Genomic DNA, 25,883 nt, shown 5'->3' with positions numbered 1-25,883 from the left:
TTTACTGTGCTGTGTTTTATTGTTAAGTTCCATTGAACATCAAGTGATTGGCTCAGCCTGGGGGATGGTTCTGTAGCGTGACAATGTCAAATGTTCCTGGTGGCAGGCTTGACATGGGCTGATAGCTCCTTCCGTTCAATGAGCATCATGTCTTTTGCAATAAAGAGCCGAACAAAGCCCCTCCTGATTGACAGCGATGTATGCTGCTTTTGTTTTTAATTCTTTAACACTTGACACTCTTAGATGGTACTTTATACAAGAAGGAGGTCAAGTTCCCAAGTGACCTGTCTTTAGAATTCAAGAGGCAAGAGGATAGATTGAAGATGACCTTCAGTACTGATTATCTCTACTTTTCATTTAAATATCAAATGGAAAGTTTGGAAGTCTGCTGATTATGTTATTAAATAGTCACTGACCTAAGTCTTGAGAATTAAAGTAGCCACCACTTCAGAGGCATGGCTGTTTTTGGTTCTATGTAAGCAGGAATGTAAGCAGGAACATTAAGATTTTCCTCAAATTGTTGACTGCCACAGGTGTGCTATTAGAGAAAAATAAGAGTAATAAATAGTGTAATCCCAATAGAGATGAAGTTAGATCTTGTGGGAAATGAATAATCTTCCTTGCTAATATATTAAAAACTGTGAAAATTTAATTTCTTCCTCATTGTCATTATCTAGATTTTATATCCCACTGAGATGTCAAGAGAGGTCTTAGGGGGTAGAGATGGGAAAAGTAGCCAATATTCCATCAATGGATGGATCCAAGCCACTCACCTCTGAAGGAAAGCAGAGACTTATGGGAGGGGTCCCTACAGTTGTTTCTTCTAAATCTATCTATCAGTAATCATAATAAGAGAAATAGCCTTGGAAGTATTAGAGGATGTGGTGACACTGGACATGCCACACAAATGCCCCTTCAGTGAAGAACCATTAGGAGGGTTGTTAATGGGCAAACTTCAGGTGTCAGCTCCTGACAGGGATCTACTTAGGAGCAGAGAGCCACATAACCTAAGATCATGCCTTGGTTGGGGTAGACTATATCCGAGGACTGATTAGTGTTATAGTATAAATGCCTGGCCATTTTGGCCCAACTAAGACAACTAAGGGCCATTCTAGCTCTGGAGCTTCCAGTGGGTCCAGCAGTGGTCAGGCCTGCATCATAGCTCAATTTCTCCCTCTGTCTACTCCCACTGCCTTGCATTCCATTTTATAGGTAACAATCCCAGAATATCTCCTTAATATACATGATGCTGTCCACACTCCATCTCAGCACTGGCTTCCCAAGGGACCCAACCTGCAGCCGACAAACAACCAGACACATCCAGAATTCTTTACTGAATTATTTGCAGTTAAATAGTCAATGTTATTATAGGACTGTAATCCTGTTTTGTATTTGATAAGTTTTATTAGCAGTGCAAGCAACTTCATAGCAAATATTAAAATGATAGGACGGTTATGTGAACGACTTAGAGGAAGGGCCCCAGAGCCTGAATCTTTACCTCGGCAATCAAGTGTCAGTTCCTGATAGGATTGGAGAAAATCAAAAGACTGTATTCTGTTTCGGAGAGGTATATTGGTTTTAGTGTATGCACAAGTTTTTGTTTGTTTTGTTTTTTGTAGTTTTTGAGTTATGTGCACAGTCGTATGAATTTTTGCCTTAAAAAAAAAACTCTACCCTTTTGATTTAAGATTTTAAAGAATTATTGCCTTCATTATCAGTACTCACTGATGCTGCCAATTCAATTATCTGCAGTGGAGGGCAGTGGTGGCCAAGAAAAACTAAAACAATGAATTATCTAGAATCATTTATATTTTTCCTAAGTACTTTTTTCTTACATTTGAATACAAATGCCTTATATAATGCACATTTAAAAATATAACTTTTAAATAAACTGCCTGTGGATAATTGAAAAAAAAAGACTATATTTACATTTGATTCTTTCTCTAAGAAAGCTATAATCATATATAACCATAAAGATAAAGTAGTATCTTGCATAAAAAGTCATGTTTTTGGTATTTTATCAGTCACAAAAAAAGACTAAAATGCAGTCGAGTGGATGTGGAGTCAATTGAGTGAAAGGAAAATTAAAAGACACTTGGGGAAAAATGAGTTGCCATTTCTCAGATTGCATTCATAATTTCCTTAGCAATTGCAAATAAAATGGAAGGAGATGATTCATGTGAGAAATTGACATTACCTATTCCAAGTTGTGTGCTACATGTATGAAAATTTTCAATGAAACAACCCTTTAAGCCATTTTGATTTTAAAAGTTCACCCATCTGCTATTGGAGGTTTTATTTCTTTCCCTTTTCAGACTCGTGAATAAAAAGGACTCAGACCTTACAAATGTATTTGGACTTTTTTTTTTTTTCTCATTGAAAGGAGATAGTCTTTAGGAAAACAAAATTTAAATGTTCCCTTTCTTCCCTATTCAGTAATAAATAATGGTATGATAATAAGATCTACACTTGACTGCCTATATTTTTTGCCTGGGCACTATACTAGTGCCTCAAATACATCTCTTTGTTTCTTCCTAAGTCTTGTGAAGAACCTCCCATTAAACCTATGAAAAGCTAAGGCTCAGAAGGTCTAAGTAAGTCACCAAAAGTTACACAGTAGGAAGTAGTATACATACTATTTAGGGGCAGATAGCCCGACTGTGGCATCCATCTCTTTCTAAAATACTGAGCAGTTGTGGACAACCACTCTGCGTTATCAAAAGGAATAAAATCAGCTGCAAATGACAACATAGAGTGTTAGCTCAGAGATGGAAAATCATAATCTGTCTCATTTCAGTGAAGTCTTTTCATCCAGTTTAACTGTCACACTATGCATGTCACTCCTTTTTTTTTTTTTTTTTTAACTTCAGATTGAGTTTAAGGAGTTACTGTTCCCTTTGAAGCCTTGTAAGAAGTATCAGGCTGCCCCTTGCCTATGTTTTTTTTTTTTTTTTTTTTAAGATTTTATTTATTTATTTGACAGAGAGAAATTACAAGTACACTGAGAGGCAGGCAGAGGGAAAGAGAGAGAAGGAAGCAGGCTCCCTGCTGAGCAGAGAGCCTGATGCGGGACTCAATCCCAGGACCCTGAGATCATGACCTGAGCTGAAGGCAGTGGCTTAACCCACTGAGCCACCCAGGCGCCCCTTGCCTATGTTTTATTACTTGGCACTGAATGTAATGATAAACCTTATGGGAATGTTTTCATTTCTCTATTTATCAATATGAACAATTGTTTACATAATCATTATAATATATGCCAGGGGACATTATTTAATTAAAAAAATTGTTGAAAACTTACCAGGTGTTAGACACTATGCCAGACATTGAATACAAAATAATAAAGAAAATAGACATCATATATATTTCCATGGTGTTTATTCTCATGGGAAGGGAGGCAAGCAATATGAGTTCTAGCGGATGATTTATTATAATTTGCTCTAATGACTTTATCCATGAGGTGCTAACATTCTTAATCTGAGGACATTCTAAAATAAAAGGAATTTACTTCTTCTAAAGAAAATATTTTGCCTTATCTCTGTCTTGAACATAATAAAATGTTATTTTAAAAAAATACATGGGTCAACATTAAGTGGTATCTTAAAAAGCAGGATTTGGGGCATATATTTGCCTATTAACAAGACCTAAAACAACTTTTCAGTGTTATAGTGATTATTTTATATATATATATATATATTTTAAGTGTTCTAAAATATACAAATGATTATTTTCCCCTTTTTATTTCCAGTTCTTTTTTCCCCCAAAATGTTGTATTCAGTATGTTTAACCCAAATGATAAATACACAAAAACCTTAACTCCTAAGCTTTTCCTTACCGTTCCCAAATATTGGGTCATTCTTCTCAGCATATTAGCTCGGATAGTGGCCAGTTTTGCAAAGAACTAATCCTCATTATAACCCTGTCCAAAGCTTCGTGTCATCTTCCTATTTATTGGAGCTGGATTAGATTCATGACCCCCATCTCTACCATTTGGACATGTAATTTTGGCTGATTGTCGAAGGCATCCCTTAGACTTTCCTGGAAATGATTTTCTCCACATTTGCTGGCTCGTAGGGCTATCCTGAATGTATTTGGGAAGAGAATTCTGAAGTTTTGGGTCTGTGAATTTGGCCTGAATGTGAGTAAGTGGGTTGTGTTCTGATTTTGAAGGAGCCTGAAGCATGGCCCAAGAGGTTCCCTGATGAATACAGTCATGGGATTTGGAACTGAAAGAGACCTTAGAGACCACCTAATCTAACCATTTCAAGCAGATGAAGAAACTCCAGAGCCAAAAGGGGTCAAATGACTAACCCAGGGTCTCAGAATGAGCACATGGCAAAAGTTAGGCCAGGATCCAGTGTTCTCTTCCAAGGGTCACCCTCTTCCCACAGCTCCATACACAGGCTCTAACCTTTGGAATGCCTTCCTCCTAGTCTAATAAATATGATGGATGATTATAAACTTTGGGCAGGTTTAAAATAAGGATTAACTCTTGTCTTTTGTGATTGTGTGACTCAACTCTAATAACTGTCGAAAAGTAAGGCGAACAAACTATAGTATTTACCAATGTAAAAGTAAATACTAGCATAACTATTAAATGGGCTAAGAATTCCTATATCTTTGGGTGGCTTGAAAATAAGTCACTGTAACCTTGGGTGGTTGCTTTGCTGCTACTTTTCTCCTCTGGATGTGCTTAAATATGATAGAACATTTTTTTCCCCTCATGCAAAACCTACAGCTTAGAGGATCAGAAACTTCCCCTTTAATTTTTTTTTTTGGCTCATTATCTAAGAAAGGGCAATTTTCTGTTTTTGCAAAGGGAGATTTAGAGTCATCCCTAACTCTCTTGGGAGGATGTGATTTTGGCAACAGTAAAGCTTATGACCTTCCTAGTGACAGATTGCTATTACATATATCTACTAGATAATATTGAGTATTGAACTTTTATTAAATATTGCGATTCAAGCAAATTCCTTTGTGCCACAGGTTGCATATTTCTTATAAAATCTTTAGAAAAAAATCTTTAGAAAAGTTGTCAATTGCATGGCCTTTCTTCTCCTTCTCTCCCTTTCATTAACGTTCACATCCAAGCCTTGGTAGAATCTTTTCACCCTCTCCTGATTCTGAGTGTTGACCTTTTGACTTCATTTAAGGATAATTAAAACCCTTAAAAGATGTTATAATAAGGTGCTTCACACTGAAGAGAAATATAGGGTATAATGTACTATTCTCCTAGGCTCCTTGGTATATGATTCTTAGAGTCAAGGAAGAGTCTGATGGAAACCTACAGGGAGCCTTGTCCCTAGAGGAAATTATTATTTTTTCCTGATTCTATGAGTATGCCACATACCTAGCTGTCCACATCCTAAGCTGGCTCCTCTCTACAAAAGAGACTGACTCTATCAGAGACATATACAGCCAGAAAAGTGAGAATATCATCATACTTGTATATTTCTGACATAGGAAAATTCTCTAGCCCCCGCCTCTCCACTTCACATTCTCTTTAAATGTGCTAGAATGAACGTGAATAAAAAATGGCTCCCTCCCTAATGCATACTCATATACAGTACCCTCTCTTCTTCTAAGCAGGTACACTGTCTTTAGAGTAGTGAAACCAACTCCAAAACTTTGCTAAAAATCAATTCTGAAGCACCTACTGTGTGCCAGGGTCTTTTACAGGAGCTGGAACCACATGAATGAATAAAGCAAATACACTACTCCATGAAGCTTGTGTTCTCATGGGAGAGAAATGTAACAAAATCAGAAAAAAATGGTAAGTCATATTGTTCTAGAGAAAAATAAAGCATGGAAAGGAAGTGAGGTAAGGCTATCTATGTGCAATTCTAAATAAAGTAGTTAGGGGTGGCCTCTCCGAGAAGGTGATATTTTTATAAAGATCTGAAGGAGTTAAGGGAGAGAACTATGCAATATTCTGGAAAAAGATGACTCTCAGCAGAGGAGACATCAAGTATAGAAACCCTCTGTCAGAAAAATGTCTAGAGTGTTTGGGGAATAGCAGACAAGCCTGAGTGGCTAAGACAGAGTAAGCATAACACAGAAGAAACAGAGCAGGCTAGGCTTCTAGGTCTTTTTATGAACATTTGCCTTCATTCTGAGTGAGGTGGAAATCATTGAGATTTTGAGCAAGGAAGAGATTTGACCAAGTGTACAGTTTTGCAACAATTGCTCAATCTTCTGTTCTGCTAAGTTGAGATGAGACTCAGGCTGGGCTAAGGTGGAGGCAGGAGACCAGTTAGGAAGCTATTGTCATAACCCAGCACAGAGACCACAGTGGACTGGACCAGTGGGCAGCAGCAAAGTAGGAAGAAACCACTGAGTTCTGAATAATTTTGAAGGTAGAATTAATAGAATTCAGAAACAGAACAAAAATGATAAAAGGAGGAAGAGTCAAGGGTGAATGCCAGTTTTGTGACCTGAGCCTCTGAAGAGTTACCATTCATCATAAGATGGGGAGGGTCAGAAACAAGTGAGCCGGGGTGGGAGGACAGGCTTGTAAGACATACAACTGGAAATGTTGAGTAGCCAGTTGGGTATATGAGTCTGGAGATGAAATGAAAGGACAGGACTGGAGTTATGACTTACAGTTGGAATTTAAACTCATGAGATTTGGTAAGATAACCTCAAAGGGATTGCACGTTGGGGAGGCAACACAAGATTTAGGTGAGAGTGCATCTTTGGCTCTCTTCTTCCTGAAGCACAAAGATGAGGTACATTTAGTAAGTTACTTTATTATTTCTTTTTCCCATTTACCATATCTGGTAGGATTGGGTTGTAGAAAGTAAGCTTAGATATGCCAGCATGTGCTTGCACGCACATGTGCACACAAACTCTCAAGTAATAGCTCTGAAGAAACAGGCAACATTGAATGGGCTCTTTTTGTAACTTAGCCTGTGACAAATATAGCAGAAGTTATAGCCTTGAGGCAAATCTTTCTTCTTTGGCCCAAGTCTGATTATTTAGGTAGCTCTCTGTATATTTTCTGTGTTACAAAGCACAAGGGGGATCTTGTGTCATTTCATCATATAGATAATAGGGAATTGTTTTAATTTTGGGGGGAAGAAAATTAAGAGCAGTAACTTCTTAAAGATTAGTCCATTCTTCTGTGTCCCTCATCCTGATCTCCACTATATCTGCCCTGTTAGTGGTTTTGTTCGAAACTCTGGTTCTTAAGAATGTTTTCCAGAAGGTGATTTCCCTGTCCTTTGTCAATTGTAACAATGTCTTCCAGGCAAGCATTTATTACTTTAATGAAACTGAAATCCAGGAGTGGGTGAGCTGCCCATATATGTCAAACAGTGTGCTGGGCATTTCATAAACGTCCTCTCCTGTTTTGTCTAGCAGTCCTGTATTATTGGTAGAATGAACCTCATTTATTGCTGAGACAAATGAAATTCAGAGAGACTCAGCAACTGTTCAAGTAGTAAAATCAGTGTTTGTAGCTCCTATGTTGTTTTCTCTGTATACGATACTGTGTCTCTTCACAACTCTGCATTCCAGAGTTTCTACCTACAGCTAAACCAAGTAGGTCTTCCTAAAATTATATGCCTACCTGCTGTTCCTTTCCTGAAATCAGTGCTCATTCTCTTCCAATCATGTGACTAAGACACATTTGAATAGTGAACTGTGTTGACACCATCCTCCCTAGGAGAATCCCCTTGCATGTTCTGTGTGAGACTACCTTAATAATCATTGCCCATTGAGTAGCTGTTTCTGTCATTGGCCTCATTTCACAGGCTTGGTAACTGAGAAGTGAAAAACAGTCTCTAGGTCAGAGGTGAAACCGTGAGCTCGGTTTTCTAGTAACAAATAATTTCTTTTGCAGGTATGCTACCTGCTGGGGCATTGTAAGTGTTCGATGAAGGATTTGTCCAATTTACTGCATTCGATGTCTTATCATATTTGTGCACATTTCTTCAATGCAGGCTCATTTGCCCTGTGCAAGTCCCAAACCAATCTGATTACCCTTTGATGCTTTTCATCTTTTGTTCTGGGAAATAAAATACATATGTACATTACATAAATAAAAATAAGTATCTTAAAATATATTGTTTGAATTTCAATGATTCTAAAAACAGAAGGCTTAAGTGACCCCTAAATTCAGCACCTAGATTCACAAAGATTAAAAAGATGGGTCACACTGATTATGGTAGATGTGTGAGGTAATGGAACTTTTGTATACTGTTGGCAGAGGTATAGATTGGTACAAACATATTAAATTTGTATTCCCTTTATAGGCTTATTCTACTTCTGGAAATGTAGCCTCTAGATATACTCACACAGCTACGAGAATGAAGATATCTGGACAGAGATAACTGGGTCAACATATTTGCTTATTGCACCATTATTGAAAAGGAGAGGACTTATCCGTGGCTTTCTGAAAACAAACAAAAGAGAAATTCAACTCTGAATTTATATTAAGTTTGTTATTTTGGTAATGCAACTAATCTTATCCTTTCTATATTAAAAAAATTTGAACCATAGATAAGTAAGAAAGAAGGAAAAAGAAAGTGTATTCTCGATACCACCACTCAGAGATAACCATTATTAAAAACTTGATATTTTCTTCTGGTTCTTTTCTGTGCAAATGCATCCTGTGTCAACACTTTTTTTTTTTTGGCCTGCTTTCCCCATATGACTTTATGATACTGCTATTTTCTTTCATCAAAAACTTTCTGTGAGAATAATTTTAATAACCTCAAGATTCCCCCATTTTATGGATATAGTAAACTAAACTTTCCCATTTTGTAGGGTATTTAGTTGTTTCTAGTTTTGCTTTTAAATACTACTCCCTCTGATGGTAGCAGGCCAAAAAGGGCATAAATGTTTCCTTTGTATTAATTTCTTTGTCCCACCTGTCCTAGTAGCCTCTGGTTTGCTCAAGTTTTATCAATAGAATCTGGATCGGTCTATTCTAATCTTTTTCTCTCTTGGTAAATCATGTTTATGGCTGGTATAATAAGTTTAGAAGTGATGAACAACATATTTATCTTAGACATATAATTTTTTTTCTTTTAATTTCAGTCCTAGCATTTGATTTTAATGCACATGTTTTTGGGTATGTTGAGTTGGCACAAGTTATGTTGTTGGTAATAGTCTGTCATCTTTTAGGAGCTCTGCCTCTGGAGTCAAAAGCCTGGTGTGAGCCTTGACTCTGGTACCTGTGTGATTGTAGATCAGTCCTTTGTCCACTCATAGTGTCCTTTTTTTTTTTTTTTTTCCATCTGCAAAATCAGGATGACAGTAACACCTGCTGTGAAAGCTAACTCTAAGTATTAGAGATAATGCACGGCACAGTGCTCGACAGGTAGGAACAGCTTCCTAAAGGGTCGTCATCCTCAGTATTGTTATTTGTTGCTCATTGTTCTCACTGCTCTTTGATATCATAATAGATTTAGTCTTGTTCCATTTTTGCCATTCATTTGTTCTTCGCTTCCAGTCAATATTCTTTTCCTTAAGCAATGAGTTCATCTCTGTAATAATCATGTTCTCCCTTCTCCTTTGTTTTCTGCCCTCCTCCCCACCCTAAGTATTCCTTAAGTTTGAATTTTAAATTACTGACATTCAAATGAAATTTATGGCAAAGGGAGGGACACCTGGTTGGCTAAGTCCTGGAGAAAGCAACTCTCATCTCAGGGTTGTGAGTTTGAGCCCCACGTTCAGTGTAGAGATTACTTAAAAGTAAAATCCTCAAAAAAAGTAAAGGAAATGATGACAAAATCATGAGTTCTAGCTATTTGGATCTATATGGGCTGCCATCTTTTAAATTAGAACTACTAAGCTGCTGATTTTTTTTTTTTAAAGATTTTATTTATTTGTCAGGGATAGAGGGAGAGAGAGAGAGCGAGCACAGGCAGACAGAGAGGCAGGCAGAGGCAGAGGGAGAAGCAGGCTCCCTGCCGAGCAAGGAGCCCGATGTGGGACTCGATCCCAGGACTCCGGGATCATGACCTGAGCCGAAGGCAGCCGCCTAACCAACTGAGCCACCCAGGCATCCCAAGCTGCTGATTTTTTAAAAGAGATTTTTTTATTTATTTGAGAGAGGGGGGAGGGTCAAACAGAGAGAGATTGGGGGAGAAACAGACTCTCTGCTGAGTGCAGAACCCGAGGTAGGGCGCAATCTCAGTTCCCTGAGATCATGACCTGAGCAGAAATCAAGGGTTGGATGCTCAACCGACTGAGTCACCCAGGGGCCCCTAAATTGCTGATTAAAAAAAAAAAAATCTTTTCATATTCTGTAAAAGTTATCACCATGCTTGTGTGTGGTAATGAGGCCGCTGACCCATTAAGACTGCACATAAATGTGAGGCTTGAACTCCTAATTCTCTCACTCACCTCATGAACAATAACCTTGAGAATCAGTGATTACAGCACAGGCTTCTGAATGAAGGAGGAAAGGCAAAAAATGATTTAGCTGGCAAGTTGATAATAACCTGATTAGATCTCTTCATTACTCCCTGCGGTTTTTCTGGGTCCTTGATTTTGAAACTTGCCACAGGAACTTTGTAATTTTTAGGGTAAAAGTTTCATAAAAATTATGAAGAACCACTCTTTTTGAAGGAACCCATTGTCATTATCAGTCAGATTCTCTTGGGAAAGGAAAGCCACAGAGAGACAATTGTAAGTGACAGCTTTTGGTATATAATTTTGTGTACATTAGAATTTGTTATCCTGTTTTTAGTACAGAGTTTAAAAGATCCCCTTTCCTGATATTTTCAATTTTTCCTTTTCTTTAAAAAGTTGATAAAAATAACATCTGATGAAAAATAGTAGTAATCACAATAATACAGAAATGTCTGGAGTGAAAATCTTTGTAAATTTGCCCATAGAGACAAGCATCATCATCTTTCGATATAACTGCCCCATGTTTCCCTATGCACAGACATGCATTTGTCTTGTATACATTTTAAACATAGCATTCGTTTTCTTCCCCCAAATAGGGACAAGGATTCGAGTGCATTTAGTTTGTTTGTGACGTGATCCAGGAAAACAGAAGTAAAGGAGTAGGTAAGATGAGATGAGGATGGGAGATGTTCTAGTAAGCAGATTTTGGTGATCGGAGCTCATTTTTGGTTGGGAACCTCTACAGAACCATGGAGAATGCCCATCAGATGATGAGGTTGGAGCATTTATTGTTCAACTTCCATACCCCCTTTGTTGGAATTTGTCCCTGGGGTATTGACAGTCCTGCATCTTGGGTTGTGCTTGTGTGCAGTTGAGTGACCTTCTTTGGGCTTTGGAAAAGGCAGAGCGGAGAGACTCCAAGTTCCTGCTTGGCATGGGTCTGGCAGTGGTGCCTGTGAATGTCCAGTTGAGTGTGTTGTAATAAGATGGACCAAGGAGATGCGCTGGGGAACGCTATGAGCACAGAGCATCACCTACAATCCTGCCCTGCATACTGTTTCTTCACTAGCTCTGTTAAAAAAAAAAAAAAAAAGGAAAAGAAAAAGAGAAGAATCAGCAAGGTATCTTGGATACAATCCCAAGTCAGTTCAGGTGCACATACTTTGTTGTTTTTAATGGTGGCATTCCTCACTGAATATTAAGTAGGCTAGATGATCATTTGAGCGAGAACAGTGTCAGTGTTTGTCCTCATTTTACTATGTGAATCTAGAGGTTTGCTATATAATCCTCCCTAAATCCAAGAGTGATTTAACTTCTAAAGCAGTGCTTCTCAAACTCTTCTGTACACATGAATCACCTGCAGATCTTGTTAAAATGCAGATCTGATTTAGCAGGTCTGGGGTAGCACCTGAGAGTCCGCATTTCTAACTGCCAAGTGCTGCTGATCCACAAGCCATGCTCTAACTGCCAGGTTCTACAGTCAAATAACCTGAAGGGAACTTGTGCATTGTCCAAGTATTCCTTATAAGAGTCTGGAAAATTTTCATAAAGACAGTCATATTGAATTAGCAGCTGGGAGAATCTAATTTCTAGCTAAAAACTTGATCTGAGACCTGGGGCAAATCCTCTCCGTCCTCTGAGAAAATCTTGGGCATCGTTATCATTCGGATGCCTTGGATTCTAAAGTAATATTTTATGATCCAATGTGTGCATTCCTTTGCTTGCAAAGAAAATATGTTTCCTGTCTTCTTAGTTCTATAAATGTATTTGGCCATACTAGTCTATATTACAGAATTTAGGATATTCCAGGTTTTCTGAGTGTTTATATTTATACATCATCGCTACTCTTGAAATTAAAAGGATATATCAAATTTAAGGTATCCAAGAGATAGTTCTAGATTTCTCTCTTTGAATTGGGTTCTCCATGTCTTCCAGCATAATAAGTGGTACTCATGCAGGTGAAGATGCAAATGTCAAAACTCCGAGATAATCCTTGAATCTTCCTTTCTCAAATTCCTCACATCCCAGCCATCCAAAAGTACATAGATTTGACCTGAAAAACAGACTTTTTTGGAACCACTTTTCTCTACCATTATCTCCATTGTTGTACCCATAATCACTCTCCTGACCTACTGTGAGAGCTTCCCAGCTAAATGGAACCCTACCCCATTTCCTTAGCTCTCCATTCCCTTCAGGTGTATTTTTTTTTTTTCAACAAATCACATCATGTCTTTCCTCACTACATGGAAAAACATCTCATCCCAGTCCCCAGCATGTAGGCCCAACGTGGCCTACAATGCACCATGTGATACCTTTGTGACGCCTATATCCTTTCCAATGTTATTTCCTGCCACAGTCTCCTCACTGTGTCCCATCCACACTGGCCTGTTTTCCCCACCTTGAACAGAGGAAGCTCTTTCCTGCCTGAGGAACTCAGCATTTCCACCAGCCTGGAAAATGTTTTGAAGTTTATGAATTTTGTATTGTTTTTCTTTCAGTTAATTTTTCATCAACCCTTTCTCTGTATAAATTTTACCATGTTTAACTATGGTAAGTCTTAATCTGGCACTTTTTTAGAAGGTTCACAAGAAAAGAGAAATGGAGGAAAATATAAAAGGAAGTCTTGATTTCTGTTCCCTTGGCCCTTCCTATCTGTCTTCTTTGATTTCTGACTTGCTCTATACTAAGTAAGGTAGTTGTCACAGACTAGCTAATAAATTAAATACCCTTGTCTGTAAATAGATACATTTTGATTTAGTGCTTTCCTTAACATAAGCTTCTCAAATTGATGCAGTTACGTGTCCCCTCAAGTGCTTAATTTTATTTTCTCATTTGCTTGAGAAGAAAATATAGCCAGGCACCCAGTGAATATGTACAGCAGCATAAGAGGAAGAGTAGATACAGATATTAACATCTATAATACTAACATTTATAGGGACACCCAGGTGGCTCAGTCGGTTAGGTGTCTGCCTTTGGCTCAGGACACAAACTCAGGGTCCTGGGATTGAGCCCCTCATTGGGCTTCCTGCTCAGTGGGGAGTTTGCTTCTTTCTCTCCCTTTGCTCTTCTTCTCTGTTCCTGCTCTCTCTCCCAAATAAATTAAAACAAACAAACAAACAAACAAACATTTTAAAAAGTACTAACATCGGGGCGCTGGGTGGCTCAGTGGGTTAAAGCCTCCACCTTCGGCTCAGGTCATGATCTTAGGGTCCTGGGCTCTCCACCCAGCGGGGAGCCTTCTTCCTCCTCTCTCTGCCTGCCTCTCTGCCTACTTGTGATCTCTGCCTGTCAAATAAGTAAATAAAATCTTTAAAAAAAATACTAACATCTATCAAGTGTCCATGTAATCCTCACGGTCACTTTGTGGTAGCAGTATCCTTTTTTTTTTTTTTTTTTTAATGGTCAGGAGGCAAAGTCTGAAGGAAGTGAACTCAGTAGTCCAGAATTATAGAGTGTGTGTGTATATAAATGTCTTTATATGCTTCCCTGTGGCTAATATGCAAGTAAAGACTTTTGGATCTGAAACCAGATCAGCCACAGAAATCCCTGGTGGTTTTTCATTGTATTAGTGTCTTTCTCATCAGAATATTAAAACAATATTATGGGAGTCATTCTTAAGGATTCATGAGTTCCACATTGAGGATTTGCAAATGTGGGGATTTCCATTCTATGATTATAAGTTTAAAAGGTTATGAAATCATATTGGAGATCATCTGGCTGACCAGTTGATGTCACTGCCTGTGTCTGTATTTATGTCTATAATCACATGGTGCCAAGGAGGCCCACTGTCATTGTCTGGGACTAATGAGGAAGGAACCAGGCAGACGTAATCAGTAAATGATGCTTTCAAGCCACATGAAAGCAGTTAGCCTGGCAAGCTAAGCCCAGATGAAGGTTGTATAGTAATTCAAATACAGAAAAGTGGTGGAAGAATCAGACTGTCACACTGCGAAAAGAATATAGCCCATGAATTTCAAAAATGTTTGATGCTGTAGCAGTCAGTAGCATATCCACATTGCAAGGGAGAGTTTAGATTTGCCAAAATGACATTATCCATGATATTAAATTAATGTTTTAATTAAATCGTATTGGTTATGCAACTTTGCTTTTATGTAATTTTAAAGTGTATTTGGCTTAATAGTTGCATATGAGCTATAAACAGAGGCATTTTACTTCATTAATTAAGCATTTGCATATATTTGAGTTCTCTTTAATAAAAATAGCCAAGTCAACACTGGAAGTCTATTATGTGTATTTATATAAAACGTATATAACTACATATTATAGAGTGATAGATATGTAATAACAATGTGTGTGTGTATTGGGGGGGGGGTAGGTGGGTGTATTTTTTTTTTTCTTTGAAGACTTAATACCAGGGTTCTCAACCTTGGTCTGACAGATACTTTCTTTCACAGATAATTCTTTCTTGTAGGGGGCTTTTCTGTGCATTGTGAGATAACAAGAGCGGCCCCCTCACCACAGTGTGACAAATAAAAATGTTTCCAGGTATTGCCAAGTGTCCCCTGGGAGAAAAACTTCCCATTTAAGCCTCACTAAGCCTCACTAATCTATGCATTATTCAAAAATAGTGACCACTGCCTTATCCCATATTGTGTACAAAGTAACAAGGTGTTCTCAAAAGCTGTATGTTTATGAAGATGGAAATGATCCTCCTAGTGCCTATACAGGCTACATAATGGGGAGAAAATCTGTTGGGGTCTCGGGAAGCATGGTAGTACTGGAAAAGAATTATGTCTACATTTAGAGTGAATTTATCTTATTCTCTTTTTATGTCCTATTGTTTCTAGATTCCTGGGATCCAGTTTGAATATCCATCTTTATTCTCTCTGTTCAAACAGCTGAGCAGAAATATCACTAAAACTCTTAGTAGAGACTATGAGCTAAAAGTATACCAATGAGCCAAACAAATGGAGATTGTCCAAGGTGGTGTTGAGTTTGGGAATCAGATTGTGTTAAGGGACACAGATGCTGAATTCCTTGTTTTTTGGTCTTTCTGTCTTGAGGGAGTAAAGCTTGAACAAGACAAAGAATGTACACTGCCTTATGTTTCTTTTATAAAGTGAAGTACTTAGGATGAATATTTATTTGCAGGGGGTAATTTTAGCCATCAAAATTAATAGCTTGTTTATTTTATTTTTGCATTTGTTTTAATTTCTATTTGCAAGTAATTTCAAACTCACAAAAAGTTGCAGAAATAGCATAATGCCTCTCATTCAGATTTTCCCACATATTAAACATCTCTCACATTTACCTTATCATTTTCTCTATAAGTATGTACGTAGTATTCTTATTATTCAAAAATATTTGAAAGTTAAGGCATGATGCCGCATCCTCCATAAGTACTTTAGTTGTATTTCCTAATAACAAGAACATTCATATGCAGTAAAAGGATCAAAATCAGGAAATTAACATTGATACACTAGAAATGTCTCATCAACAGACGTTAGTCAATTCTCACTGGTGTCCTTTATAATAAACAGACATTTTACAGGGGTGGGATCGAGGATCCATTGTTATATTTACTTGTTCTCCTTAGTGTCTTTAATGTGTAGGTCCCCATTCCTTCTACATCTTCACATCTTGAAGATTACAGGCCATTTATTGTGTAGAGTGTCCCTCAACTTGGGTCTGGCAGATGTTTTCCAATGGGTAGATTCAAGGTATGCGCTGTTGGAAGGAAGGCCACCGTTGCTCTGGTGTTCTTCGAGTGGGGGAGCCCATGGTGTTCACTTGTCCCATTCTGATGATGCTACTTTGGTTACTTAAGCAAATGGCTATTAGGTATCTCTATGGGAAAAGTTACTTGAAGGGTGTGGGGAAGTCTTTGAGGTTAGAAGGGAACTCTTCGAGATTATGTACATTTCTTATTTCTCATCACACTTTCACTCACATCTTTTGACATACACTGGTCACTCTTACCTATCTCAATTATTACTACTATGGTTGCCAAGGGATGATTTCGTAATTCCAACATTCCTTCTACGTGAATCAGTTTACATTCTACTTTAAGGAACCCTCATTTATTTAGTCATTCATTTATATAAGCATTGATTCTTATTTTATGAGTTAAATCATTACAGACATTGCATCTATACTCAAGTGTTTAGAATGGAGCTCATGCAAGGTAAAGATAAATGCTGGTAAGCTAGCTACTCTCTTCTCTCCTCTTAATGTAGCATGTTAGCTAATTTTGCAGTCCTATTCAGGTATTAGGGTAATCCAGTAGAAGCTGCTATTGTCTCAAAGGTTGGGCACCAGTTCTGCCTTAGTGATTCATTGAAGTGGAACTGAAGGAGCACAAGCCACTCTTTTCTTGGAAGCTGGGAGCGTTTTATTGTTCTTAACTGTGCCTAGAATGTCAATGACTCTAAAGCTGGGGAAAAAGACTCCTAATGAGTTTCAGTGTTTTAATGTACTGCAGGTTCCCAATTGTATGAATTTAAGAAGCTTAGCAATTTGGTATCTTCTGAATAATAGCATTTATTTTATACTCTAAATACTCCCAGGGAAGTCTGAATAATATTGCAGCTTCTTTGGTGTAATAGCTTTGGTGGGCTAATTGACTTGAACAGTGGAATTGCTCCTTAAAAAAAAAAAAAAAAGCTGTACGATTTTGATTAATGAACCCAGTAATAAATCATTAATCTTTTTAGCTCATAAATGATGGGAACATTGTTCTGTCTCCCCCAACCCCGACCATGATATAGTTCTAGATTCTCTTGCTGATAATCAAGTAACCACATTTTAAGGATCTAATCATCAGTTGAATATGCCTACCTCTACATAATTTAATGTAGTGTCTAGTAAGTTTGCACCTGTGAAGAATGAAGAGGGACAGATTCTAAATAGCAATAATTGTTCTTTTGTAAACATGATTTACATTTAGTTAGTAACTGTCCTCCTGCAGTGTCCTAAATTTCTTTATTTTTTAATTTAATAATTATAGAAAAAGTAATGAGTTACCCCTACGTACCTGGCACTGTACTAAATTTTTAGTGGAATGTGTCATTAAATTATCACAAGAATCCTCTGAGGTCTTTCATATTATTATTTTCATTGTACAGTTCAGGAAATTGTCTGAGAAATATCAAAATTACTAGTTCCTGTCATGGAACTAGTTCAAGTCAGAGGCACTATGTCACTCTTCCCACAGATTATTATTTCTACCCAGTTCTCTGGAGGTTTGTGAGTGAAGTTATTTTTGTTGAGATAAATAATATGTGGTATGTGAATGTGTGTGTATATTTCTTACATTTCAAGATTTTTCATGTTTATCATATAAGTGAGACACCATCTAGAAATAATTTAGAAAGACAACTGTCTAATACCATTTTGAGGAAATTAGGATTTTAAGTTATAAGCTATAAGAGTACAGGAGGCAGATGTTTACATTCTTGGCTAGACTAATGTGTTAGTTAATGAGAAATAGCTTTTTATTATTGAAATTTAGATGTAAGCTATTTGGGGGCTGCACTCTCTTAAGGCAGGCAAGGATCATGGCCTCTCATGTCTGCATCCTCGGGATTTAGCTCAGTCACTGGCATATACTAGAAGATCAAATGTTTAATGAGTGAGTGAGTGAACAGTCAGTAGCAGTGATGTCAAAAATAATAATGGATATTTTTATCCATTATTGGATAATAAATATCATCCAATAAATTTTTTTAAAAGTATGTATTAGTGGATAATCCATTTAATAACACTCCCGGAGTCAGGATAAGTGAATCAACAAAGTAACTTGGAGACAAAGTGAGTGCTGTGACCCTCAGTGTCTCCAGTTCTCCAGGTGGGCTGGTCCACTGGGCAATAGGTCTCTTGTAGATAGAACTGAGCAGAAAATTGAGATCTCTTCATTCCATTTTCATTGATCTTCTAGGCAGTGTTGGTAAATCGCTTAATTCATTGTTGAGCCATGTTTAGACTTACTCTTTCACACTGATGAGTTTTAAGAAAATTCTGCTGAACAGACGGACCAAAGAAAAGCTGGCAATGATGATGAAAGTTACTCTTTTTGAAGGCAAAGTGGTTTTATCTCATTTGAATGCCTTCGACCCACTGTTGTGCCTCCTCTTTCTTACCAAGGTCATAAGATTAACATAAGGAATGGAAGCAAGATAGCAGCACCTTCTCCCCACATTGTCTTTCCCCACACTCCCCCATTTCTGCATTGATAAATCGGTTTTTGCTGTGAAATACACACATACATATCTTTTCTCCCAACTGATGATGTTAAGGATCATAGGCCGCCAAATGTTCAGGCTTTCTTTGGAAAAGACTGGGATTAAATAAGCCTAGGATATGCCATCCTTCACTTTGACAAGATTTAAATGTATACCTGAATTGGCTAAAAAAAAAAAAAAAAAAAGAAGAGGAAGAAGAAGTACCCATGTAGAGCTGACAGCTTCCTCTTCCTCTACAATATGTGAATGGTGCATGGTTTTACGAAGCCAGTTTTCTGCAAAATTGACACTGGGTAATTTAAAAATAAAAATAGATTCCAACAAAACAGCAGCACCACAGCAACGTTTTGTATACAAAGCTGCAGTTTTTCACTTTCTGTGTATTAAACACTTTTAAAAAAAAATTTAACCTTGTGTAATAAAGGTAAGAAGGAAACTAGCCAGTTAATTAGTTTTTCCTTAGTAACCTGCCAGCAAGTCCAAACTTTGGGTCTTCTCTTGCTTACTCATTTCCTCAGTATGACTAAGTGATTTCCATTCTTAGTCAAAAAGGTAAATTGAGCTACTAAATCGGTTTACACATTGAATACCTGTAGGAATCCATTCAAAGTGGCTCCTTCCCCTTGGTCTTTCAGAGAAAGGTGTGAGCCAGCCATTAAATACATTGCTTTTAAATTGAAATCTCATGCTTCTGTTCAAATAGATTGGGATTTGATTTCAAGCTGGTTTTTCTTTTTTATTTATTTATTTGTTTATTTTTAATGATTTTTTTTATTTTTTAATTTTTTATAAACATATAATATATTTTTATCCCCAGGGGTATAGGTCTGTGAATCGCCAGGTTTACACACTTCACAGCACTCACCATAGCACATACCCTCCCCAATGTCCATAACCCCACCCCCCTTCTCCCAACCCCCCTCCTCCCAGCAACCCTCAGTTTGTTTTGTGAGATTAAGAATCACTTATGGTTTGTCTCCCTCCCAATCCCATCTTGTTTCATTTATTCTTCTCCTACCCACTTAAGCCCCCATGTTGCATCTCCACTTCCTCATATCAGAGAGATCTTTCTCCGATTGACTTACTTCACTAAGCATGATACCCTCTAGTTCCATCTATGTCATCGCAAATGGCAAGATTTCATTTCTTTTGATGGCTGCATAGTATTCCGTTGTGTATATATACCACATCTTCTTTATCCATTCATCTGTTGATGGACATCTAGGTTCTTTCCATTGTTTGGCTATTGTAGACATCGCTGCTATAAACATTCGGGTGCACGTGCCCCTTCGGATTACTACGTTTGTATCTTTAGGGTAAATACCTAGTAGTGCAATTGCTGGGTCATAGGGTAGTTCTATTTTCAACATTTTGAGGAACCTCCATGCTGTTTTCCAGGGTTGTTGCACCAGTCGAGCTGGTTTTTCTAGTAGCTGTATGATGTTGGGCAATTGCATAGCTTCTTAAAACCTCAGCTTTCTCACATGTAAAACGGAGACATTAGCCATACCTACCCCAAGTACTGCTTCAAGGAATAAAACCATAATGGAGTGAAATAAATTTAAAGCACGGTGCTTGGCACATAGTAAGCTTAAAATTAATATTAGATAATATTGTACCTTAAAATAGTAAGACTATGAACCCTATCTGACAGTGAATAAATTATATGACAGTAATGTTAATCCCTTATAGCAATGGATAAAAAAGTTAGTATCAGCGTTGTTTATCAGAAATTCATATTTAACAGGGTGTCTTTATTTTATCAGGCTTCCCTAATTTTCTGAGACACAGTGTTAGCCACATGAGCTCTGTTGCACAATTCTAAGAGGTACCGCTTTTGTTGTGCTCTGGGGATGTCTTCTACATAGAATACAATGAGAATGGTCACCTTGAGCAGAACTCTACAACTCTAGCATCTTTATATATCTGAGCTACATCTGTGTGTATACCGCACATGCGTGTGAGCCTCTGCAAATTTCTAAGCCGACATATCCCAGGCAGAAGATATAAAATGGTCTGCACTGCTCTCTAATTATATGTGTTGTGGTGGATATTCTAGAAGAAATTAATGGCGATACTCACACCATTTCTGTACTTCCAGTTGTTTGAAAGAGGACCATAGTCATGATCAACAAGTCAGGTGACAGCTTTCTACCCCAAAGTTCATGAGAGGCCAATAAAATAGACATCCTTGGAGAGCCCCTTCGGAGAGGCAGGTTAGATTCTGAGAAAATGTGGAGTGATTTGTTTACAATATTGAGTAGTTCTCTATAGTTTGGTTTCCTGTTCTCATTTTTTATCTCTCAGGACCCAGAGTACAAAACCATACATATTTGTGACATAGTAACATATTACAATAAAACTATAGAGAGATCTCAATATTGTAAAATGTTAATTTAGCATTTTCTCACAGGAGAAACCATCACGTCAGGGCTGATAACGGGCGATACTGAGCTCGAGTTCATGAGGTGCATGTGGAGGGAGAAGTCAAGGCAAGCCAGGAATCCAATCTGGCCACCTGTTCCAGGACCACAGGTAATTCAAATACAGTCATAAAGACTCAAGAGGCTCATTGAATCATTCATTGCTCACCTCAACTCCGAGGCTGCTTGATTGATCTAGAAATAAAAGCCTTAAAGAATTGTGCAAATTACCAGTGGTGCAGGTTGTCCTAAGCACCGGGCAGGGTTTCACAGGCTTCTGCCAAGTTTCTTACCCAGAATCAAACCCTCCAATTGAACTTGAGGACGTGAACTCCTGTTGCCAGTGCCTGGCTTGCATTAAATCTAAAATAATTAAATGCTTCTTTAAAAATATGTGTTCCTTATAGAAATTGTTCTTCTTGGTGCCTTGGGAAGAAAAACTGGTATGTATCACCCCCTTACTTCCTCAACATGTGAAACAAGGGGAAGAGAAATCACCCTTTTTCTTTTTGGAAAGGGAGAAGATTAAAAACACAGGGCAGCCCCCTTTATCACTTACCAAACCCTACAGAGGATGAGTTTCTCAGGCAGGACTTGGGGGTGTAAGCCTCCTTCTTGGCAGTCCTTCTTTACCTTTTTCTTGGCTCTTTAATCATGATTCTAGAGCATGTATCTTATGGAAAGGCAGTGCCTCTCTCTTTCCCCAGTCAAAGGCCATGGCTCTGTGGCTAAGGAATGCAGATGTCCCAGTGTGAAGATGAGAACTGACCATGTGCTGTATGTTTTCATAGCAATACGGATTTGGCAAAATTAACACATGGTATGAGTTAGAGTCCTCCAGAATAATAGAACCAATAGGAGATATTTATTTATTTATTTATTATTGGAATCTGCTCACATGATTATGGGGGCTGACAGGCCCCAAGATCCGCAGTCATCAAGCAGGAGAGCTAATGGTATTCCAGTGTTCTGGGCACCAAGCTTGAGATCCAGGAAGAATAGAAGTGTCAGTTTGAGCCTGAAGGCAGAGGGGGAGAACAAAGAAAAGCAAACACACACACATATGCACACACACTTAGATATATAGATCTATCTATATAAATACAATGTCTGTGTATACTTCTGTATATACTGTATATACACTTCTGTACATACTAAATCCTGTATATACTAAGTATATATTGTATATACTAAATATTTCTGTGTATAGATATATCTATATATCTATATCTATTTCAGCTTGAAGTCCAGCTTGAAGTCTGATCTCTTAACTCAGGAGATCAGTCTTTCTGTTTTTACATCAGTCTTTCAGGTCTTTACAACTGAGTGGATGAGACCCTTCCACATTAGCAGGGCAATCTCCTTTACTCAGTCAACAGATTCAAATCTTAGACTCACCAAGAAAACACCCTCCCAGATACATCCAGAACAACATGACCAACCCCCTGTGCTCCACGTGGCAGAGTGTGGTTGGCACAGAAAATAACCATCAGACACATGGATGGTACTGAAGCAAATAGGGCCACAACTAGAGACTCCCTCCCATGACTTACCTAGAGGGGCCATAACACGGACAGCCATGCACCGAACATGCTGAGAGTATTACCAGAACAGGGAAGAAAACTTTATACCGAGACAGTGGTAAACTAGCTCCAAATGCTCTGATGCCTCCTGACCAGTTGTTCACATGGGAGGCTCTGGCTCCTTGCTTCCATTTTCAGGGTGAGAGAAGACAGTTTTTATTACTATTAACTTTTAAATTGCTACAACATTTAAAATGGACTATTCCATTAAAAAACAATTGCTCCTTTGTCTCCCCATTGATTTTCCTTTTTACAGGTGAGGCCCACTGAATTGCTATATTTATCAGCAATCCCCAGAGTTGGTGTAGTGTAAGAGAAAGGGGACCAGATGGAGAGCCAAAATGTATCACTTAGGGTGTTGTTTATTTGCCTACCGGCCATGTGACCTTGGCAACCCTTTCAAGAGACCAGAACCAGTTTTCTTATTTGCAGAGTGGAGGTAATAACTCTTGCCTTCCCTACCTCATAGGGTTATTATAAAAGGCCACCTGAGATAAAATGATGCCGCAGCATTTGGAATACTGTAAAACTCTGCTCTGTGTCAGGTAATAATAATATTATCTTCCGTCTGTATGAACATCCCTCTCAATGTGTTTTTAAAACATTATAGTCACATGTTTGCTTTAGAATTATTTCACACGTCCTTGGGATATTTCTGGATGTTTTGTCACCCCTACTTCAGATAATTCATCTCGAGACAGTTTTGACGCAGTTCAAAAATGAATAAATTGGTTACATACAATTTTGTGATTAAAAAAAGGACTTGATAGTATATAAAGTAAGGAAAAACTGATAACCATAAAGTGTTGTATTATGATGAGAAAAATAGGAATATAGTCCCCTAAAACAGTGTTACATAAAGTTTGGTTCACCCAATGGTACTCCTTGCACTGAAATAAATAACAGAAATTGAACGTAAGCATTTAAAACTTTATATAGCCATTTCACATCAACATAATATTTATTCTAAACATAATTTTGTTCTGTCAAATGTAATAATAAAAAATGCAGCTTTATTGTATTGTATTTTACAAATACTGGTGCATGACAGATTGAAAATAAAAATGGTCTCCCCCCAGGTATAGCTTGATAAACATTGTTCTAAAGTCTCTAACACTAATAACTACTTCTAAATATTTAAATGTAGTTTTGGCAAGACTATTACCAAATCAAGTTTTGAAGTCTTCCACTAACTACCTTTTTCAGAATTATGTATCTATAATGGCCATAATGCATACTCAGAAATGCATACTCACAGTCCAGACTCTGTTGGTTTGCAAGCTCCTCTGGAACTTCTCAGGTATAATCTGAAACTGGCGGCAGTGCTCAGAGGGCAGCAAACAATGGAAGAAAGAGGCTGGCCACTCCAGGTGGGTAGGTGACAGGTTTAAGGCGTAAAAGCAGCTTATACACAAGGCTTGTCTTAGGCAGCAGGGAAATGAGTAGATCTCTGTACCGGCTTGCCAAATCTTAACAGTTTCTATAGACTTAACTGGGTTCAGCCTTGTATACCTTGCAGGTAGTCTCATCACCACATCACTATATCAAGGTTGGGTCCTTGCAACCGTCTGGGGGAGTGGGGAAGGCAAGGGAAGCCCACATTCCAAGGACAGGGGAGGAAGTGAGGAGCCTCCAGTTGCCCAGGTGTAGCTAATGGATCAACCAATGATCCCTTCTTCTCTTCCCTGTGACCTTCCCCAACAAAAGTAACCTTTGATCTAGATGCAAGCAACCCTTATTGTCCTCCATTGGTATTCATTCGCTTAACCTACCTTGAAATGCTCTGAAACTCAAATTGTCTTAAACTGTTAAAAAGAAATGAGTGCCCTATTTTGGCAATTTGCATATACAAAAAAAATCTAAGAAAATGGAAGACATTTCAGAAAAAAAAAATTATTTACATATTCTTGAGTGAAATGACAGGTCTCTGCTTTCATTAATAATGGAGAGGATACTTTACTGTTTCACAATCTTATAACAAAATTAAATAATAGATCAAGAAATCCCTGTAAGAAAAGATAAAGAAACAGACCAATTATTGGGAAGCTCCTTATGGTGACCTGGTCGATCCAATGTAGTACATGTATGAATTGTAGTCACATACTTTTACAAATGAGTATACAGTGCAGAGTATTCATTCAATGAGTGTGTAAAATGCTGACCAAGGCTAGGACCTTTCTTTTCTTGTTTTCTTTTTTAATAAACTTAACTCGGTAGCTAAAGTTAATTGATGAATAAGCAAAACTGAATAAAACAAGAATTCGGAGGTTTTTATTGTCATCTGCATTAATACTCCTTTGAACTACAGCCTTCTGTCTGCTATTATTATTTCTTAAGAGAAAAGACAGTGTTGTGAATTGGTAAGAACATAGAACCATGTAAAAAAGACATGAGTTCTATTTCAAGCCCATGAACTTGAGCAAGCCAGACTACTCCTTTAACTTCTTTTTTCCCCCCATTCATTAAATGATCAGATTGAAGAAGATATCTCCTAAAGTCCATTCTGGAGCTAAGTCATTTGAAAATTTAAGTTAGAAAAGTTTTCTGGAGGTTGTTTTAGATTGTAATTCTCACATGAGAATTTTTTTCTGAAACATTAAAAAGAGAGTGTCCTTTGGTTCGTAGTGCCAAAGCATCTTTTGAAAGTGGCCATCAATTTACATAAACCTGATACCTAGATAACATTAAAAGTAAAAATATGAATGTATAATTGTATAAAAATAAATGTATATATTCTTTTAAAGTTCATTCTGTGTCATGTCAACACATATATTCAAGACTAGTACCACATTTCAAAGGACAGAATTACTCAATAAATAACATTTCCCAACGCTATACATTTTCTGTGAATATAAATTAAGGAATCACACCATCCAGTACTATCATGTGTCTGCAAATACTGATTAAGGAGTCGGCCTTGCTGTTTGAATTTGAATTCAGAAAACAGCTTACTGGCCATTCCCTTATGTTCTAAGTCCTGTGTGTTGATCACACATCATTTTGAGAAGCTGCAATTAATTCTACACTTGGAAAATTTGGAAACAGATTTGAATGAGAATAAACTAATTCTTCGCTACCTAGATAAAATGACAAGATCTGTACAGTATGCTGGGATAGTGGGTTGGCTGGTTGTGGTTAGTTAGCCCAATCGAGGACAAAGAGGTGTAGAATGCAGGACAAATTCCTGCCATTCAGAGGACTGCCATCTGTTGCGGCTCTTCTCTGAGAAGTTCAGGGTTCATGCAAGAACTCCTAATCTGTTCCATTTCTTTGAAAAAGATGGATGGTACTTTGATAGGAATTGCATTAAATGT

General features: G+C 37.8%; 1 protein-coding gene across 9 annotated transcripts in view; it reads left to right on the top strand.

Annotated features, from left to right (window-relative positions):
• Positions 1–25,883, top strand: part of RBMS3 (RNA binding motif single stranded interacting protein 3) — a 713,870-nt gene that overhangs the window by 418,869 nt on the left and 269,118 nt on the right. The gene's annotated exons all lie outside the window — the stretch shown is intronic.

The sequence above is a fragment of the Mustela nigripes genome, chromosome 2 (genome assembly GCF_022355385.1).
Source record: "Mustela nigripes isolate SB6536 chromosome 2, MUSNIG.SB6536, whole genome shotgun sequence".
NCBI classification, from domain to species: Eukaryota; Metazoa; Chordata; class Mammalia; order Carnivora; family Mustelidae; genus Mustela; species Mustela nigripes.
This window is presented reverse-complemented; position numbering and strand designations above follow the sequence as displayed.